This window comes from Sinocyclocheilus anshuiensis, unplaced genomic scaffold (genome assembly GCF_001515605.1).
Source record: "Sinocyclocheilus anshuiensis isolate Anshui unplaced genomic scaffold, SAMN03320099.WGS_v1.1 scaffold234, whole genome shotgun sequence".
Classification (NCBI taxonomy): Eukaryota; Metazoa; Chordata; class Actinopteri; order Cypriniformes; family Cyprinidae; genus Sinocyclocheilus; species Sinocyclocheilus anshuiensis.
The window spans coordinates 788,200-798,188 of NW_015544165.1; positions in this window are offsets into that span (position 1 = coordinate 788,200).

A 9,989-nucleotide genomic window follows, 5' to 3' on the forward strand; every position below is an offset into this window, starting at 1 on the left:
ATATATATATATATATAATCATTAGTGTGTGAGAGTACACTGTAAAAAATGATAATATTAGAAAATCATGGCTACCTATATTTTTTACATTTACTTATCAAAATGAGTTGAGCAATTTTAAGTTATATGAAATTTAATTGACTTGTACAGCCAAGTTGATTATAAATTTAAGGCAGCAACTAAGCTGTTTAAGTTTAAATGAGTGGATTTTTTTTTACAGTGTATTTCTTGCTCTGGTTTGTAAAAGCAGTATTACTATTGCAGCTCAATTTGTTGAACCAATTCAGCAATGAGCTTTCCACAACAGGACAAGAGCTGGCAGAGGAAAGAGTCTCTTGGAAGGGAAGGCATTGGTGGTTACGCTCTGACTCTTTATCTTACTTGCTGGGCAATTACAGAATCATGGGTCAACCATGCATGTAACCACAGCTTCGTTGCACAGTAGCAGATGTACTCATAGCATTAGCTGGTAGGAGCGTGAAGGTAAACATAAACAGATGCAGCTGGTTGCTAGGGACACTCGCCAACTTGTGTGCCCTAATGATTCCCATGTGTGCGAATGCAGATCTGCAGCAGTGGGCAGAATGCAGGCATACGCTGCGTTTCAACAGTGCTAGAGTTTCTCAACGAGATATTTGTGAATGAGTTTAGCAGCAGTGGTTTTTGGGAGGGTGTTCCCTATTGGCATCGTGCCCCTCCTAGTAAGTTAACGCTGATGAAGCAGTTTTCTTCATGTCTTCAATTTGCCATTGATTATAATGTTTTGAAATATTAATGGAAAAGGCTTTTTTATTAGTGTGCCACATGAGTGGTATGAAGAGAAAGCCCATTTGCTTTTGCAAATTTTCATTTTATTGCATACACCATTTTATAATGAAGATTAATGTAACATCTATTTGTGCTTGTGCATTAGGCCTAATCTGCACCTTCCCATTTGTGTATCATACAAAGCACTTCCAAAAAAAGCCCAAGACATATAATGGAATTCACGTTATTTTATAACATAATTGTGGGCTCCAAAAGTCTGAGACCACATTGAAAATTTGAGATTACAAATCAAATTTAAACCTGGAAATAAATAAAAATTTTTAGGGGTTTGAAAAATTTTAAACAAAAAACATTTTTGATGTCAAATAAATAAGAAACATTTAAAAATTCAATTACATTTTTCAGTCAGATTGTTAATACTTGCTAATAATGTAATTTATAATAGAAAAATTAAAAATACAAACATTTTCACTTGTTAAATTTTCACTGCTCAACCCCACTTACACTACCTTTCAAAGGTTTGGGGTTGGTAAGATTTTTTAAAATGTTTTTTGAAAGGAGTCTCTTATGCTCAACAAGAATGCATTGATTTAATTTTATACATTTATAGATTTTATGCATAGCATTTAAAAACAGCATTTAAAATAGTAGTCATTGAAACATTATAAATATAGTATACATGTCTTTACTGTCACTTTTGATCAATTTAATGCATCCTTGTTGAAAGTATTAATTTCTTTCAAAAAAATGAAGGTGATGTAATTTATAATAAAACAAAAACATTAAGAATTTTTAATAAAAAAAAAGACAAACAAACAAACAAACAAACAAACAAAAAACACAAAACCTTTTTATTAATTGTCTCTGACTTAGGAAATCCACTTATATCAAATAATGAAAAAAAAACTAATTTTTTATTATAATAACCTACTTTTTAAATATTTCTCTCCACAAGAAATACCACAAGAAAATGTTTTTCAAAGTCAGCTATGGTAATTTCTCAAAGGTCAAAAGTTATATCCACACAATACAGCCTTTGGTGTAATTCTGTGGTGATAAAGAATCACACATGATCAGTTGGGCTCTGAAACTCCTGTATAGCGTATCCTTCATCTATTTACAGTTTTTCATCGTCTTTGCTGACTGTGACAGTTATTCAGCAGTAGGCAAGATGGACAGGTTTAGCTTGGAGATTTAGATTTAGTGTCTTGTCCTGGTCTTGTAAGTTAAAGTCCATTAAGCAGTCCATGTTTGCAGTAGGTGAAGCATTATAGCACACAGAGGCCTTGTTCTGGCGATTGTCAGTTTGAACTTGTTTTGCATGTGCTTGATGTTGCAGTGTCTGGGAGGTCCCATTTTTTTTAACTGTGTCCAGGCCTGTAGACCAGATGAGATCTTTAGGAAGGGGTTCAGTTTTTGTGATATCCTGTGTGTGTTCGCCATCTGATTACACACAAGGCCTGATTCCTCTTTGTGATTGTGTGTTAATGACATCCAGGTTAATCAGACTTACAAAGAACTCAGCTGAACTAAAGCGAATGCTTTTTCTGACTGATATTTTGATTCGAAAATGATTTCGCTTACATCCACTTCTTCTGTTCGACTGGAATGAGTTGCTCCAGATCTCGGTGTCAAACTTCCCCACTCTCCCTCCCCTTCTCCTAGCATTCTCTTTGTCGTGAAGCTCTCAGCCAACAGCCTGCGCCTCTCCTCTCTCTCTCATTAACCACAACTGTCAGATCCTCCAGATGATGAGCAATTAAACCAGATAATAAACGCTTGCCATGAATTCCTGTTTGTTTGTTGTTGTTGTTGTCGTTGGTGGCAGGGGCTCCTCTCATGCCACCTTAGTGCTAACTAGTACTTCTGTAATGCACCACCGGTAGCAGAATCGCTCTCTCAGAGCCTTCTGCCAACACTAACAAAGCTCTAACTGCTCATTGTAAGGCACCAGATTGATAATAAGGCACACTGAATGTTAACAATTAGATCATAATCAGAGCCAGCACGCCAAGGCTGCTCTTTTATCCCCTGCATGAAAGAATGGCAAACAAAGCTCTGCAAAATGCTAAGATAAAATATTACCTTTGAATAATCATGTCTCTGAGCTACCAAAAGCCACGTAAGCTGTACAGCGCCTCGCATACGACACACGGTAAAGACTCTTCTGTTTGCTCATGTATTAGCGTGATAAGACAGTCTTACTATGTTTTACTGGCCATATCTTCCTGGAAAAGAGGTTAAAGGTGGAGTGTGTGATTAGCATCACCAAACACAATTATTCAACCGTTCTACCGTTCAAAAGTTTGGGGACAATAAGATTTATTTTGGTAAAGAAATGAATACTTTTATTAAGCATGGACACATTAAATTGATCAGAAGTAACAGTAACCCCCCAAAATGGTATGTTTCGAATAAATGCTTTTCTTTTGAACCTGAAAAAATGTGTCACGGTTTTCACAAAATTTAAGCGACAGTTTAACAGTTCTCCTTCATAGGTTTACTCAATGCTGCATAGCTATGATGCAATGGGAATGCCCCTTGGGTGTGCCGATTGTCTGAAGTCCATATGGAATCATGCCAATTAATATGCCCTTTTGGCTCCTGCTTGGATTTCCGGTATCAAAACGTGTTTGACCCGATTCAAGCTATGCCATTCGGTGAGCACATGTCCCAGACTCTTGGGTCTCTTGGCAGTGGCCTCTCCTGTGCTGCCCCTGCATGGGGTTGCTTCATATGAGGCCATTTCTGTGGTGGATGAAGTCCAAAGGAGTTTTTCCCTCGTGGCCGGCCCTCCGCCTACTAAGAGTGTCATGCAGTTGCTTTCACGCCCTCTCGTCAAGGCGGGACCCTCCCTTTCTTCAGCAGGGGGTCAAGATGGGTGCTGTTTGCTGTCACCAAGTGATTATGACAGACGCATCCCTAACTGGTTGGGGCGCGGTCTTCAAGGGCAGACTGGCTTGTGGTGTCTGTGGAGTTTCTCTCGTGACACATAAAAAGCCTAGAGCTGCGAGTCCTGCTCTTCCTGGGCCTGGTGCATTTCCTCCCAATTCTGACGGGTTGTCATGTGATCGTCAGAATGGACAACATGGCAGTAGTGTCTCACATAAACTGCCAAGGATGCTCACGGTTGTGCACCCTGGACTGTCATGCGCTCCACCTCCTCCTTTGGGCTCAGGACAGGTTTCTTTTGCTGAGAGCCGGGGCTCTCAATCAATGCCCCCTTTGGGTCTCCCTATATCACCCGGCACCTCTGGGGATAGATGCTTTTGCTCACCCGTGGCCAGATCTGAGGCTGTGTGCATTTCTACCTATCAAGTTGATTCCGCTGATTCAAGTTAATTCTTGTGCAGAGTGAGTGAGTGCGGAGTGCTCCTCCTGTTGATAGCCCCGTTTTGGCCATCCCAGACGCAGTTCACGGAGCTAGTCTCCCTTCTAGAGCACACCCCATGGGAGATTCCAATCAGGAAAGACCTGCTGTCTAAACTCCAGGGCAGGATCTGGCACCCTTGGCCCGAGATTTGGAGGCTATGGGCGCTCAGGTATGTTGATAATGCTAGGGCTCCTTCTACTAGGAGGCTTTCAGTTGGAAGGTTTTTAAGTCATAGTGTTCAGCTCATGCAGTGGACTCAGTCAGCTGCCCGATTGGTTCAGTGCGGGAGTTTCTGCAAGAGAAGTTTGCGGCTGGAGTGGCTGCTACCACCTTGAGAGTTTATGTTGCGGCTATCGCTGCTCGCAGGCATGCGGACAAAGTCCCCCTAGGTAGACATCATTTGGTTTCTTTGTTTATGCATGTGGTTAGGCATTTGAGGTCCGGCGTGCCCTGTCAGTGTTCCTTCCTGGGGCTTATCTATCGTCCTGGAGGGCTTATTGGAGTCGCCATTTGAGCCTTTGGAGTCAAGTCCTGAATGGATTCTGACCCTTAATGTGACGCTCCTGTTGGAGTTGGCTTCTATCAAACACGTAAGGGATTTTCAGGCTCTCTCTGTTAGTGAGCAATGCATGGAGTTTGCTCCGGGCCTTATTAAGGTATTCTTACGGCCCAGACCTGGTCATGTCCCCAAGGTCTTGTTCACGCAATTTCGCTCCCAAGTGGTCATGCTTCACTCCTTCGGTCCTCCTCATTTTGCTTCTGTTGAGGACGAGAGGCTTCACCTGCTCTGCCTTGTTCAAGCTTTGAAGCTCTATGTGGACCGCTCTAGCCAATGGCGCTAGTCCTCCCAGTTGCTGGCCACAGAGGGTTTGCCCGCAGCAAAACATAGTATCCCTTACCCAATGAGAAATCCTATCTCACTTGCGTATGAGGTGCGAGGTCTCTCTTCACCGCTAGGTATTTGAGCTCATTCTACCAGGAGTGTTGCTTCCTCTCAAACTCTTTTCAGAGGAGTTCCCCTGTAGGATATCTGTGTGGCGGCAGGATGGTCCTCTCCCCACACTTTAATCAGGTTTTATAGCTTGAATTTAGATGTGGCTCCTGGTTCCCAGATTCTTTCTGCTTGAACCAGCCATTTGAGGTTAGACTGGTCTATTTTGCATCGGGCCAGATATAGCAGCGCTTAGCTTGGCGGGTGTAGTATATCGTTCCCATTGCGTTATAGCTACGCAGCATTGGCTGAACCTATGAAAGAGAGTCTCTGGTTACTCACGTAACCAATGTTCTCTGAATAGGGAACGAGATGCTGCATTTGCTGCCAAGCTCCTTGCTCTGCCGACAGGACTTCTTCGGCAGGAAATCCGAGGAGCGGGTAGCGCAGTCGCTAGTATTAGTGGGTGACATCGAGGTGGCATCCGCGCCATCAGCAAATGAATTGGCGTGATTCCATATGGCCTTAAGACAATCGGCACACCCAAGGGGCGTTCCCATTGTGTCATTGCTACACAGCGTCTCATTCACTATTCAGAGAACATGGGTTAAGCAAGTAACCCGAGATGTTTTCAAAATTGATAAGAAGAAATGTTTGTGGAGCGTCAAATCAGCATATTAGAATGATTTCTGAAGGGTCATGTGACACTAAAGTCTCGAATTTTGCTTTGTCATCACAGGGATAAATTATATTTTAAAATATATTAAAATAGAAAAGAGTTATTTTAAGTTGTAATAATATTTCACAATATTCCTTTTTTACTGTATTTTAATCAAATAAATGCAGCCTAGGTGAGCATAAGAGAAAAAAATTACAGACCTCAAACCTGTGAACGGTAATGTGTGTTTATTTGTTTGATTATTTTAAATATATAATTAAATATATTTTAAATTGCAGATTAAATTGTACTATTTCTTTGTGTTTTTTGTGATTTTTAAATGTTATGGTTTTTTAAAGCATATGAAAAGTTTTAAAAATATGAAGTCTACAAATCTTAGTTTACAAACATATAATGCATTACCTGCAATTACAATTTGGTAATTAATATTAAGCTTTTAATTGAAATTAGTACAAATATAACATTTAATATAATAAGCTTTAGAATTTTTAGGACATTTTTTTTTGTTTTGTTTTTGTTTTAGTAAACATCACATTTTTACTCTGAGCAATGTGAGACCACTGAACCAATCAAAACGAGGTTGGATTTGTTTGGTTTTGTCAACACGAAACCAAGTCTGTAACTCTGAGTTTGTTTAACTTGCTTCGTGTGTCAGGCTCAAACAAACACATCAATGTTTTGATGTGAAATCAACCCTCAAATGACTTTTATTTATTTAGTATGCTATTTTTGGCCATCAGGTCTAGGATGAGTTACTTTTTGTCTGTGTTACTGTTTAAATGTAGTCCGTCTGAAGTTCACAATTTCAACATGTTGCTTCAACCCTTGTCCTGTAGATCACAATCGAAATGCTCTGAATGGCACTCGCATTTTGAGTGTGGGCCAAGTGATCGTTTCAAACATATTGAACTTTGAAACTTCCTTGTTACAGAGCCCTAAAAACAGGTTTTGTTATACTGGAAGTTTCTTGACACAATAACAAAACAGTATCCATGTAGGTGTCACAACACAGGCCAGGCCTGCCAGGAAAAATACACTGGCTATTCACTTGAAGAAATATAAAAAGAAGCACAGAAATCTCTGAAACATCTGATTTCCCCTTCTCCATGGAAATATTTAGGTGCCTCTTTGTTTTGAAATAGAATTTCCCTCGAAAAAACTTTGGAAACTAAACAAAAATTGACCATCATTAGATTTATTGTTTTTTTTCGTTCTTTGTTTCTGCAGTCTGTTTATGACTTTGCTATGGAAACGTAGGGATTATTTACTCTCAAGTCGGTTTACAATAACCTTCCCTTTCCTGACCAAACAACAAAGGAAATAGCGGGTCAGGCGTCTCCCTGCTAACTTCATCTGGAGGATTCTGTCTCACTTTCAGTGTGTATATACAAACCCACATAATGATGCGTTTGAGGGTCTATTTTTGAGCTCAAGCTGTTGAAACTCTTGAACCTATCCGAACGGTCATCCTGTTTTGACCACCTTCTGGAGTTTAGTGGAAACGGTGAATATAGATTTGACTAAAACACTTCTATTTAAAAGTACACTCAGCATCCTGGACGTGAGGCACATTTGCGTCATGGAGAGTCAGTGAGCCATCAGTGATTGGGACTTTGGAATTTTCCGTGGGGATTTGGGAAGAGATTGTTAATCTTGAGTGACAAAAGACCAATTTCCGCTGCAGTCTTGTGTATGAAGGGCTGATTTGAATAGATGTGGCATTGTGACCAAGAGGCAGGCTGGTTGTTTTGTGGGCTTTTGGGGGATGGGCATGATGTTCCAGGGGACAGTATGTGCTGATAAATTCTAATGGCTGGAGATGCCCCTCCCTGACATGAGATGAGTCTGTGTGATGCCGTGTGGACGTGCTGTCTGACAGCCACCCAAAGGGTCCTGTGGCCCCAGGAGCTGAGATTCAGAGCAAACGGAACATTTTGTTTCTTTAGACAGATCAGTGCCTGAAGAGTTTGGATACTAGTGAAAGCGCTAAGTGAAAACAGTGAGATATCTTGTAAATATTGAGTGATTTGCTGTCTAGATGGTATTTATTAAATTAAAATATTAAAAATGTTTTTTTTTATCATGTTACATTATTAATTTTGTGTAAAATATCTAAAATAAAAATATTTTCTATATATATATATGTTTGTAAATATTTCATATTTATTGTAAGCTATAACATTTTATTTGTTTTAAATTTTAAAAATAAAGTATTTACAGTTTTAACTTAGTTTCCCAGATTTTCAGTGTTGTCAGACTGTTTGGACCTAATGTCAGGTATTTGTTTTAAATATTAGAAATGTATTTATTTTTTATTCATAATTACTCTTCCTACTTCGCAGTGTAATATTTTGGTCATGAGCGAAAATTATAATGACACAGACGAGATAAAACCAGAAGGAGCATGTCATGAATGTACTTAATGGGCGACAGTCTCACAGCGGATCAGGTACGATTTACATCGAGTTACTTTAATAAAGACTTTTTTAAAATGTACATTGAAATTCAATTAGAGTGTTGGAAGCATAACCAAAGCCGTGAAAAATGAACTCATGGGGGGTCCGTCCTTTATTTTGCCCTAAGGCAAAACAGCCCATTAATTTACTACATTCTAACTTTATTCACATATGCATTTCAATGTTACTGCACATTTCTGTTCTAATGCACTAAATACAGAACCCTTGTAAAAAGCCTGACAAAGATTTTATACAAGCTAGAGGACAGAGAAGAGAGAAATCAGTGAAATACAGTGATTTTGAATGTACTATTTATACTTCAATAAATTGCTTCACTTTGGTTGTTAAATGGCCCATCTTAATTAGAAGATCGTCTAAATTTTTTTTTTCATTCTTGCATTAGTGGATATGAAGCTCTCCTTTGACTCCAGAACAAAACAAAGCATGCGGTCTGGGATCCTCATCCTCTAAGAGAGGAGCTAATCAAAGCTTTAGTCATTAACAGCTGCAAAGTAAATATAAGTTTACCTGGAGGTCATTCCACTGCATCTGTTGAATTATGTAGCAATTACAGTGGATGAAAAGTTGTTGCTTATAGGTTACAGTGTGCCCAGTAATGACAAGAGCAGGGCAGCCATGTCAAAGAGGAGGTCCTCCATTCCTGATTCATATTTGGCACGCTAATCATTTGAAGTATGCTTGTTAGGCCACTTAAAGTTTTACCATTAATCCAACTGGCACCTCTGATCTAAATAATGCAATATTTTGCATCCTATACAGCTTGCAGGAATGCAGGTCTTTCTGAAATTTTCATCACAAGAGCTTTATGAGGAGCATTATCATTATAGTTGTGGTGTGGTACAGACACAATCTGTATTGTTAAAAGCGCTATATAAATAAAGGTGACTTGACTTGACTTGTGGACTTCCCTATGCCTACGTCATACGCTTGAACGCCTTGTCGTGAACGCGCCTGCTTGAGCGACCGGATGCTGGAGGTTACAGTTTATACATTTTTAAAAATCGATATTTTTCTTACACTAATACATTGTTTCGCTTCAGAAGGCCTTTATTAACACCCCGGAGCCGTGTGGAGTAGTTTTATGATGGATGGATGGTTTTTTAGGCTTCAAAAACGGGGGCACCATTCACTGCCATACAGCTTGGAAGAGCCAGGACAATTTTAAATATAACTGCGATTGTGTTCGTCTGAAAGAGGAGTGTCAGATATGCCTAGGATGCCCTGAGGGTGAGTAAATCATGGGCTAATTTTCATTTTTGGGTGAACTATCCCTTCAAAGAGATAGTCCACCCAAAAATGAAAATTCTGTCATCATTTACTCACCCTCATTTCATTCCAATTCTGTATGACTTTCTTTCTTTGGTGGAACACAAAAGAAGATATTTTGAAGAATGTTGGTAACCAGACTTTTTCTGTACCCATTGACTTCCATTGCATGGGCAAAAAAAACAACACTCAGACATTTTTCAAAATGTCTTTTTTATGTTCCACAGAAGAAAGAATGTCTTACAGGTTTGGAACGATGTGAGGGTGAGAAAATGATGACAGAATATTTGTTATTAGGTGAACTGACATTTTATCTTTTACTAAACCCGGAATATTCCCTTAATTCCCTTACTGCCCGTTCAAGTTTTTTTTTTGTTGGTATTTTTAATAAAAACAACACATCCATTTTGACGCACAATGTTGAGAGTCATAAATTACACAAGAGAGGCAAGAAAACAGGACAGAAGTTGTTGGATGTGAGAGATATGAATTATT